Raw genomic sequence first — 12531 nt, 5'->3', positions numbered from 1 at the left:
ACGGAAAGTGTTACTGACGGGAATCTACAGCGTCTTGAGCTGAATTAAGACTTCAGAAGTCATTCGTCATGTCGAGTTTCTCTTCTCTTCTGGCAGGACAGTAATGTGGCCTTGTCCTGTGAGCCACTGTAAGGATGTACTTAGAGTAGAACTGGACTGTCACCGGCCTCAGGCTCTTCACCCTTTTCAAAGACAAAGCAGTCATTTAGATAAAATATTAGATATTTACCTGTAAATGCACAAAGAGAATTTAGAAATGTAATTATTGTCAAGAGTGAACAAGCACTGATAGTGTAATCTACAGCTGTGGCCAAACGTTTAGAGAATGAGAAGTGTTGTTTGCTTATTTACAAAGTTTGCTGTTTCAGTGATAGTTGTATATCACATTATATCACTTCAAACAGAGGTGATCCAGTAATGCTGCACTAATGAATTAGACTAACTATTCACTTTAGCTAAAGTTATTAAGTTAGCTAAAGAGTTGGGATGCTGTGTAAGACATAAATAAAGCTAAAATACAAAAGGTTTGGACACCGTTTTGCATGTTTCCCTACTGTAGGGGTCTCTGCAAGCATACAGAGGGGGTACTCTGAGTGGGTCCAAGATGACAACTTTGGAATTCTACTAGAAACAGTCGATCATATTTGTTTGCCAAAGCTGAATCCAGGGCAAACTACGCTAAATTAGCGTTTTTAGCTAACAGCTACAATAAGCATAACAGTTACTGTACGGCTATCATTTGTTAACATGACGCTTGTTCTTATACATGTAGTACATTTATTACCAACCTGAGAGTTTATCCGCTGGTCATTCGACATGACGAATGACTTCTGAAGTCTTAATTCAGCTCAAGACGCTGTAGATTCCCGTCAGTAACACTTTCGGTCCGCTAGTAAAACGTAGTTCTATTAATCTGCGCTTGAACCGGAACCGGATGTAAGTTCCAAAAAACTGAATTTTGGAACTGAAATTGAATTGTAGAACTGAAACTAAATGGTGAGAAGTGAAACTGAAATTATTCGAGAGCTGAATTTTTAAAGGATAAAATGCAGTTTCAAAGCAAATCAATTCATTTTCACCATTCATTTCAATTTAGTGATGATCATTTTCGAACCATACATTCAATTTCAAATTAGACTAATTCAAATTCAGTTTTCAAAAGCATTTATTCAAGTTACAATTCAGATTCAATCTGAGCAATTCAAATTCAAATTTAACTTATTCAAATTCAGTTTCTGATGGCACAGATTTCTGCCCATAGACTTCTGACAATAAAGACTGGATTTTTTTTACTTCAATATTTATAATTATCTAATTAAAACTAATGTGCATAAGAATGCAAGATTCTACTGTTTTTAGAAACTACTACTGTCTGTTTTGTACTAATATGCAGCCATGAGAGAAATAAAGGTCCTTAGATGAAAATAAGTGTTTGTAGTTATGTAGTATGTTACTTAACCACCAAGCCATCATGCCACTTGGTAAACAAGCATCTGAATTTCATGGACATAGTTCCTTATTCCCTAGAAAATTCCTGCTCCACTTTTGATCACCCAGGAACCATGAAGCCTTCATCCATCCATACTATATCTAATATCTGTAATGTACGTGTTGTTGAGCAGTAGTTCTTCATGGTTTCGGAAGGTCTTTTACAGTTTTTCTTTGGACAATGGCTGCTTTTGTTTCTGTGCATGAGCATTTTTTAAAGCCTGACCAAAAAAGCACCCAACTTAAATGATGAACCAGTTTTGGGTCTACACTTAACAGACAAGTAGCAAAGAAGCAACTTTTAAATGTATCTTTAAGGACTTTATTACTAGCACCCTGTTGGAAAAGCAAATATTTTATTCCAATTTCTTTAACTGAATCTACAAAAAGAAACAAACCCCCCATAAAACAAAAAAGACCAAACAAAACAAACAGAAAAACAAAGATAATACAGTTTTACAGGCATAAGATTGTATTTATGCATCAGCAAGGTGATTCCAAATGAGCAATTCGCTAAAAGCCTTGCAAATCTCTGCATGGTGTGCAATGCATCCTAACTACAGCAGTCTTGTCAAAGCCAATGGTATTGTGAATGCAGGAAAGTGCCATCAGATATAGATCATTCCAGCAACACAATCTGTAAAGTGTCTGATTAGCAACGGCTTCGCTTCTCAGGACAACAGTGGTCCCAAACGCACTGCCGATGCAGTTAAAGCACATGGATAGGAACACTATCGGTCATGGACTGGCCTCCTCAGAGCCCAGAATCTGGGACCATGGAGCTAAGTGAAGCTGTCATGGACCAAAACAGTAGAACACAAGCTTAAAAAACCCCACCAGAAACACGAATTATGCCCAAATTCTCACATTGCCGTCTTTATTCTCAAAGCAGAGACGCAAACAGGCAAACGTTACACATTATTATCCTATAATTAGAGCTGTTGCAAAATGCAGCCACACCCATTGATTCAGTGTCTTCACCACACCCACACATAACCTTCACTTATGTTGTGCTGGGTCTTTATCAAGCACAGTATCATTAAGTTTTTGTGTGTGGCTCCTCTTATAGAAACTGAAACAAGCAGCTTTGAATGGGGCCTGTTCCCATAACTCAAACCATCAGATACTTCTGTGCAGCTGAGCTCTGATTATGATACGCTGGGGGCACACAGAGCCACCAGTGTGATCTCTGCGATGGCAGATAAGGCTTCCTGCAGTGAGTCAGGCAGAGATACAAGAAAAAGGACAAACCCTGGAGGAAGACACCCGAAAATAAACCAGAGGAGAGCATGCATTTCACTATCAGATAAGCACAAAGCACATAAACAACAAAAAGCCCCCTTTTTTCTTCTCTGTCTTCAAAGTTCATGGTTGCATGTGAATATATTTGTGGAGGCAGTCATGTGAGTGCAAACACACACGTCAATGCTGGTAGGTCAGTGTGTGTGAGGCAGGCAGATAGGAAGGGTTAAGGATCATTCCTGGAGGGAGCCAGCCGTTCCTCTGGTCTGTCTGGAGATAAGACCTTGAACACTTCTCAAAAAAAAAAAAAAAAAAATACTCCCACTTCAGTCTATCATTTCTATTCCTGTCTGTCTCTCTTTGTCCTTGTTTACTTAGTACTGCCAAGTGTCTGGGGGACAGAAGAAGGAAAGAGCAACTTTTATATTCTGTTTAACTCCTCGACACGATGCTTGTTTGACATTAGATTGTGCCACATGCACCTGAAAGCATCCTAGAGAGTTCAGTGCATTTTTGGAAAAAGCAGGTATTAGATACATTACAGAGAAAAAGTATTCACAGACTTATGTGCAGTCCAGTGAAAAACTATGTGCATCCTTAAGGCTTCCATAGGAAATAACAGGGTAAGTAGCATCCAGGCACTGCCAATCAAATGCATGTAATTAACTGATCCTTAATAAGTGTGAGCACCTCTATAGAAGCAGACGTTTTGGCAATTATGCTGGTCTAGAGCACCCAGGAGTGTGTTATGCAACAATCAACAATCTTCCCAGGAGATGTCTGAGCAAAGTTACTCGAAGGTCAGACAAGACAAGATCTACATTTACTGGCCCAAGTTAAATTTAAAGTTCACGACAGTACAGTTTGTAAGGGTTGCTAGGGGAAGGCCTCTCCTCCCTGAAAACGAACATGGCAGGGCTTAAGGTTTGTTGCTGGAGCAACGTTCTTTGGACAGATCAGACCAAAGTGGACATGTTTGGCCATAGTGCACGGCACCATATTTGGAGAGAATCAAACACAGCATATGCAAACACCCCATGGCACCTGCCAAGCACAGTTGTGAAGGTTTGACGTTTTGGGCCTTTTTTTTTATAGCAAATTGATTTAAAATTGATTTCTTTTTAGTTTCCCGTCGCTTCATTGCTTCAAGCACTCCAGACTGCTTCTTCCTTTGCCATACTGTCCTCAAAGACTCAAACACTTATTGTTTGCACAAAGTCACTGACAACTTATATGGACATATCCTAAGCTTCTCAGTGCTTCTCCTGCTCTGTAGATTCCCGACTTTGTGTTCCTGCCTTTGATTAAAGTATAGTACAGTATAACTTGCATTCAACTTTTCAGCTGATTAAGAAACTTTCTGCATAAAATGAGTTGAAATAAGCTGAAACCCCAACTGTTTGATTAACTGATACAACTCCCCCCTCTTTTCTGCGCACCGGTCTCATTTGACAGTGTCTGAGTTTATGTACTGTGGTGGCATAACAAATTCCTCCATGTTTTGTCGGTTAGCGTGGGGACCTTCAGAACGGTGACCCCAGACTCACCTCTGTGCGCAGCGCTGGGCCAAGGGAACACGCTCTCCCCAATAATGAGATCATTACCAACAGTTAATTAAAAGCGATGCGTCTTCTAAAGCTTTGCCCCATATCGCATTGTGTCCAAACAATTACGTCCCTTGTGGACAACCAAGGATGAAAGGGTGAGCCAAATGGAGGAGAACGCCCATTGTCCTTCTCCTGAGAAACTGTCTTCTCTCGCTTTTTGCTTTTCAATGAATTCTTTGTGTCCGGCCGAGTCCTCTCGGGTTCAGAGGGACAAGGCTGTGCACTCTGAGCTAAGTCTGGTAGGAGCATGTGCACGGACGGAGGCCTGATGAGTGCGATGAAGCTGAGTGAATGTAGAGGGGCTGCCACAAACTCCTGGACACGGAAAATTTAGCTTTTATTATTCAGTCACACTGAAACACTCACGAAAATATCCATGCCCAAAATGCTGACTTCAAGTAATTTGATTACATGTAAATTTTCCATGTAATTTGTTACATAAGCATAATGTAAAACCTTAAATTTTAATGGCATCTGTTTTATTTACTTGATTTGTATACATTCAGATTATACTAAGCATATTTTCCTAATGATGCATTGAGGAAATAAGTAAATTTTTATTATCTATTTTTATTTCAGTTGCATTTACCTCTGAATGAAAAGCTGACCGCACACTTTGCAAAGAAACACCAAAATAAATAAACAGTTTAAAAGACATTTGAAAACTGCAAAAGGGATGAAATCAGTTTGATCTCAAAAATACAATTATCCAAAAATTTAAATTCAAAGAAAAGGCCCTCGATTAATATCTGTAGCGTGACTCTGCACAGCATTATTGACGTTTTTTTTGATCCCACCGAAAAATACATCATTTCTGTGTAAAGATATCTGACTCCCTTGTAGAAAAAAACACCATCCAACCAACAGCCATATTCCCCCGTCTCTCTATCTGGCTGCAAGATAATGCTGGAGGACACATGTTCCATACTCAGAGACTCTCATTCTCTTATCTGCTGGAAGCTTGCTGTTATTCACTAAGAAAGCCTTGGGAGAAGAACAGAAGTATTTTGAGGCTATCTCTTGGTCCGGTGCCACTTCCACTATCACTGAGAATATGTCTGAGTAACCTTGAGACAACCCTGGAAGGCCACCATCTGTCCTGAGAAAAGAAAACTAGAAGAAAAAACATAAAGTGAAATGTTATTGGACAACTGCTACAGTGCAGGGGCTCTTGATCAAAGGCTGCACTGTGCAAGTACGTTTGGAGAGGCCCAGGCTTTGGGGCTTTATTTACACAAGGCTTAGATTAGAAGCTGAACTATGTTAAAACTCAAATCACATAAATATGACTGCTTTGTGTTTTTGAGTCACTGCACATAAGTCTACTGTCAGGATATGGAGAGGAGAGTGATATGATAGTGTCCAAACTCTGCAGAAGTGTGCTGACTCTTAGCTAAAGTCAGGAAAGTCAGAATTCATGTTTGAAGGATGTGGAAAGGTGAACTGAAAGTGAGCTCCAAGAGGTTCAATGCAATGTGTGGAAAACTGCGGATCTCCCCCAAATGATGCTTAACCTCTGTGGGAATCTTCTGTCAGCTGCAGGTTGTTTGTCATTCCTTACATTTTAGTCTGTTAAACAACATTGAAGCTCACCTCATCTTCAACGGTCCTGAAGGTGTCTAAGTAGGACTTCTGTTCAAACAGTGCAATACTGCAACATGGGAACTTTGTCAGCTGTAGAATGCAGAAAATGCTCTTGTTTAAAAAGCATAGGGTGCAATTCAATAAGGTCACGATAGTACAAAATATAGACAAAGCTTCCAGTTCATAAAAATAATCCCAATACAGAAGCGCCTTGAATCTGCACCAGTTTATGAGCTCAGTCACCCGTTTAGGCTCATACTGAATAATAAATGAAGTCTATCTTGGCCCTGCTATGTTTTGAAAAAGGAGGCTTATTGGGTAAAAACTTGTGATTGACAAGAGGTTAGCCATTGAGGAAGCAATTTCACAGTAAGCCTTGCTCCTCTTTGTCAGAGCTGGCCCACCGTGCCTTTGACAATAAACTATGAATGTGAGTTTTGTGAAAATTGCATTTTTTAAAAACAATGTATCTGTGTTGGAAGGAATTTGTTACATAATCCAACTGTAAAAATGTGTAGCCAATTTAAAAACGAACAGGTAACAGCTAAAAGGCAACATCTTTTACCTGTTGCCCTAGCAGGACATAGGCATGATGCCAAACTGCTTAAAATCATCATATTCAGTCCTCTTTAAATCTTTCCAGTCCCTCACGCCACACTTGTTACATTTGTCCAGGAACTTGACCATATAAGGCTTGGACTGCGTCCAAACTAGAGGAAGGTGTAGACTTCTTAAATCTCCGTGCCTATTACAAAACAACAAAGATAGCTACAGAGCCACTGGAAGGCACAAGTATTTCATGTTGTTTCAGCTATAGCACTTCCTGTTACACACAGTACAAAACATTCAAACAGTGGCTAATATCAAAGGCATCTTATTTCCTTCTCTAGTTCTTTTTTTTTTTTTTTTAAACCAGATGGGTTCATGCGAACAAGTGCTCCAAAACATCTGTTTGTAATACTGGTAATTCTGGGCATTGGGCAATGATGGACAGAATATGGAAAATGCTATCTGATTTGCACACAACAAAGGAATAAATCAAAAACGTTTTTGTTGAAATTTAACCCCCCCCCCCAAACGTTTACCATCACTACGACACGGCTGGCATTACTACTCGTGATGTTAGCTGTGCTAGAAGCCATAATGTTTCCGTTTTGTTTTTTTCGTGGCTCTCGGATGAAATCAAAACCTCCCTTTTTTGAAAGAGGCCACAGAGATTTACTCTCCAATTAAGCTGTTCCTTTTTGTTATTATTATTATTTTGTTTTAGCAGAGGACACATCCGTTTTCCATTACCTTCCTCCACAACATCCCTAATTGGACAAAGGACAGCGTGCCCGCAAGTCAGGAATATGATGTCACATGGCCTCATAACATCATAAACATGACAAGATGGCGTCCCTGGCAAACACATGTCTGTAAAGGACTCCTTCATTTGTTCTGTTTCTGGCCCGTTTTCACCGCTCTAATCATTTGAAGACATTAGAGTTCAGCCATGTAAACAGAGAGTGAGGTGTTGTGTAAATGTTATGCTCTCTGTGACACACCTCACACCATGTGTTGTGTTATTGAATCGGAATTAATTACGGTAAGAGCCCATCAAGCATAAATTGCCTTTGTTGTAGTGACAGAGTGGTTTGTTTTCATTTGGAAGGTGAATTATCCCCCCAGTAAGAAATGTTCAATATTGGTTACAGTGCAGAGCACTTTGAAGTTAAACTATAACCCTGTTCTCAGTATCAGGGAGTCCGCCTGTCTGTCTGCTAGTGGGAAAAGTGATAAATAGAGACAGACGGCAGGATTGCTGACTGCAGCAGGAGAAAATGGGTCTGAGTAGAAAGAAGACCTGCTGAGCTGTGTACAGCAGGAGCAGGGTTAATAGGTGAACGCACAGCTCGCTTTTACCTCTGGCCCAGAAGGCCGTTAATGTGCATTTCACTCTAGAACATGGCTGACAGTATGACGATACTGACGGCTAAGATAATCCCTCATGTGTGTGATTGATCTGAAGAGGCACAGCAGACGGCTCCAGCTGGAGATCAAAGGAAAGCCTCTCCTGTGCAGAAAAGGGGGGGGGGGGGGGCTTTGAGGTGCATCCCGCCCCCATCCACCAGGGCCAGATGTTCTCCGCTCTCCGTGTCCCATCATGCTTGATAATTGCACGGCGCACTGTAGGCTCTGTCCATGCCCCCTTGACATAAAAGTAAAGTGCCTGGTGGGGCGCTGGGCTCAGCTGAGCTTTGGATTTGTCCTTCAGTCCCACAAGGGCCCAGAGTAAAGCGGTGCGATCTTTGGCAGACTGGCAGCTAGTGGGACTGGAAATAAGGGCGGTTTGCGTGTTCTTTTTTTGTGTTCACACTACATGCAAGCTTTCATTTCCCATGTGTGTCTTTGCATGCTAAAGTCCAGCTAGGTTACGTGCGCTTCCCTTGCTGTTACAGTGTGAGTCACCACCGTCGGCCCCGGGGGCCTGTTCCATTGGCACCAATCCTCCTCTCTGTGTTGCCATCATTATAGGTGTCCCAGAGAGTCGTGGGGGCTGAAATTAGGGCATGCAGGGCCAGATAATGACAAGGCAGACATGCAGCAGACATGACACTAGCTTTTACTGAGGCAAAGTGGCTCCATCTGTCCAGAGTCGACCATTATTTTCCAGCACCCCCGCTGTCACCGCTTTTTGGTCAGTGAACCCCGATGAGAGGCTCCTCTTGCTGGGCTGTCTACGTGAGGCAGGTGCCTCCTCTGTCTGTCCTCCAGGGGCCAGATTGCAGATGATAAGTGTTAAAAGGGTGCAGGTGGTGCATCAGCAGTGCACACTCAGCTCTTACAATCTTTGTCCATTGCTAGGTTTTCTATCGTCACTAACCATTGGCTGATCCGGACAGCATCTTCATCCCTTCTGTCTTTGACCCCAGTGCACCTGTGCTACTGTGAATAAGCTTGGAATAGACATGCACTTGTTTTTATTTGTTCATTCATAAAAGCTCTGCCTTATCTCAGGTGGGGTGGGGGGTAGGGAGTTGGAACAGTAAGACTATTGAAAATGTTTCAGTGAATGAATCCAGATGTGATTTGCAGCTGTTTTTAAGCGATCTGATCCTATATTGTTATGCTTAAAATTATTCATAGCCTATATTTCTGACATGTAGCCTGCTAAATGTTGAAATGATACACAATCATGGACACACTGAACACTTAACATAGTGTAACTCCCACAGCCATGTGCTCACCTAAGACCCATACCCATTACTCAAATGTCGATAAATTCCACCTACAGCAAGGGAAGGATGTGTTTACCTAACATACAGTGCTGTGCTTTGATTTCTCCCATATTGCTCCGCATTGTTTCCAACCTCCAGTTTCCCCTAGGTCATGTACCTTGTTAAATCACTAACAGAGGCTATAAACACAGCCTATCTCCTACTCAGAGAGAGAGAGAGAGGGAGGGGGAAGTCAATGCAAGCTAGCTAAACTGTTTTGTGCCAGCTCTTGGCACATTCCTCCCTTCCAAGTCATGAATGAACACTAATATAATATAAAAACTGTGTATTGCCCCTCCCATTGCTCCAACCTACCTGCAGGGTTGGCTCTGGAGCCTGTTTGACACGCGGCGGAGGTGTGAGGGAGCTAAGCAGGAGGCGGCAGCTGGAGAGGGACCGTAAAGCTCCCGTCTCCTCAGAGATCCCTCTGAACCTTTGATGGTGCTTCAATGTTAATGCTCTGAGCGCAGCCTGCAGATGCTGTAAAAGGGAGTCATTGTACAGGGTTGCTCTGGCCCGTGCGTGGTGTAATGCAGAAAGGAGGTATACGATCGGCAGCGTGTCCCTGTGGTTAACATGCAAGATTAAATGATATACTGTCATAAAACACTGGTCAGGAAATTCTAAACATATTACGTATACTGTGGGGAGGGCAAATATTAGAAACATGAGGCAAGAGTATGGATGGAGACATTGTGCATTTTATGTGCAAGCTACAGTCAGCACATTATGGAAATACAGTTTTATTTGTTGGTCCCATGTCTCAATGAGCTGCTTCTCAGTACAATTCATACACTGACTTGACTGTAATGCTTTCAATACTGAAGCTAATACCTTCCATAGACTGTAAATAAAAGATGGACACCACCCATTTGTCTGTGAAGGACTGTCACGAGGCTTCAATATCAGCACCAGCATCAGCATTTATTTATTTTTTAAGTCAAAAGTAACCATACTGTCATCAGCCTATGTAGACTGTCTATTTTTGATGTTGTTTTTTTAACGGTAGTCATAAAAAACCCAGAGGTTGTTGTGTCGCCGGAGCAGTGGGCGGGTGGGTGCAGGGGGGCTCAGCCCCAGTGCAGGGGACCTCTGGTGCATCGGCCCTACTAGGGGGCTCTCTAACTGGTGGGGAGGTTGTTATATCTTTGCAGGTGGTCTCCTCACTACAGGAGCTCACTCTGCAGGTGGGGGGAGAGATATAGGAGAGGTGGAGAATGAACTCAACCTGGGTGTCTATTGTCTTGTGTCGTTTGGGAGATGATTGGATGATGGGGTGGGTGCAGTTTTCTCTGGGATGGAGTCGGGTGGGCTGCCCCGGACTCTGTGGGGCTGGGCGGTGCTGCTGCTGCGGGCCCCGGTCCGGATGGGCCTGGGCCCCCTTGCCCTGGTGGGTTCCAGAGTGTGGGGGTGCCTACTGGGGTCAGCGGGGGGAGCTGGTCCCAGGGAGGGGCCGCTTGCCCCTCCCTTTCTTCCCTCCCCATCCTCAGCCGCCTCCCTATTCCCGCTCTACCACACCCACCCACACACGCAGGGCTTGGGGTGCAGGTATGTCACCAGGAGATTCAAGATGGCGGCGCACGTAGTTGCAGCAGCTCAGTGTTCTACCGATCGATGCTATGTTTGGATAATTTTGTACGGTTTGTTTTTGTGTTCTACCAGCCAAGCGAATAACATCTATAGCCGACATGATCTCCTCAAGATTGGAGTAAGCTACCGCGAGAGCGTGACTAGCAAATTTGTCCGCTTACACAAGATACCGGTGGAAATAGCGAGGAGTCCGGGCTCCCCATGGATTGTTATCCCTTCGGGGTGGAGGCGCAGGCGGCGTCGAGAGAGAAGGAGACGGCGAGGCTGCAGGGCCGGCGCGCTAGCCAGGCTACGGAGGCAGCCACTCAAACCACCGCTCCCCAGCCTATTCATCACAAATGCCAGATCCCTCGCGAACAAGTTGGACGAATTGAGATTGCAAATAGCAGCGAATAACTTCATCAAAGACTCATGCATCCTTCTTATCACTGAATCCTGGCTACATCAATCCATTCCAGACTCTGCTATTGAGCTAGCAGGCTATACCACACAGCGACATGACCGAACAGTGGACTCCGGTAAGTGCAAAGGAGGGGGGCTCTGTATGTATGTGAACAACAGCTGGTGTACCAACACAGTGATAATAGACCGTCACTGTTCACCGGACATTGAATATCTGACTGTTAAATGCAGGCCCATCTACCTACCTAGGGAGTTCACCGTTGTCATAATAACAGCTGTTTACATACCACCAGATACTAATGCTAACTCTGCGATCGCACTCCTGCATACAAACATCAATAATAAACAGAGCACTTACCCTGACGCTGTACATATCGTAGCAGGGGACTTCAATCACGCAGACTTAAAAAGAGCAATCCCCAAATTCCACCAGCACGTCAAGTGTGCCACTAGGGGTGACAAGATTCTGGACAAAGTTTATTCCAACATCAAAATGGGCTACAGGGCCAGACCTTTGCCACATCTGGGTCAGTCTGACCACTTGTCACTGTTTCTAATCCCTGCAGATGCCCCCCTCAAGAAAACTGCTCTTACCATCACAAAGAATATTACCATATGGCCAGAGGGTGCCTCTCAGCAGCTGCAGGACTGTTTTGACAGGACTAACTGGGATATCTTTGAACATCAGGACTTGGAAATGTTCACAGACGGTGTCCTCTGCTATATAAAACACTGCATAGACACTGTTACAGCAGTCAAACGGATCCGGGCTTATCCCAACCAAAAGCCCTGGATGACCCGGGAGGTCAGGCAGCTGCTGAAGGAGAGGAACATTGCGTTCAGGTCTGGCAACAGGGATTACTACACCACAGCCCGATCCAACCTGAAGAGAAGCATCAGAGAGGCAAAGGGGGACTATAGGAGGAGGATCGAGGACCATTTGAAGAGTAATACCAGCCGGCAGGTGTGGCAAGGCATCCAGCACCTAACCAACTATAAGATCAATCTCGGAGCTGCGGACGGTGACCTGGAGCTGGCAGAGGAGCTGAATATCTTCTTTGCCCGCTTTGAGACCAGGGTACCGGAGGTATTGGAGCCACAGCAGCAACACGCCACCCATAGCAGCACCACCCTCACCCTGGAAGAGCACGAGGTGAGGCGCATGCTGCAGGCTGTTAACCCGAGGAAGGCGGCGGGTCCTGATGGTGTGCCAGGTCGAATATTGAGGGATTGTGCAGGACAGCTGGCTGGGATCTTCACCAGGATTTTCAACAAATCCCTCGCACAGGCGACTGTCCCACTCTGCCTGAAGTCCTCCACCATAGTCCCCTTGCCTAAGAAGCCCCACATCACCGGCC

This window comes from Astatotilapia calliptera, chromosome 9 (assembly GCF_964374335.1).
Source record: "Astatotilapia calliptera chromosome 9, fAstCal68.1, whole genome shotgun sequence".
NCBI classification, from domain to species: domain Eukaryota; kingdom Metazoa; phylum Chordata; class Actinopteri; order Cichliformes; family Cichlidae; genus Astatotilapia; species Astatotilapia calliptera.
This window is presented reverse-complemented; position numbering follows the sequence as displayed.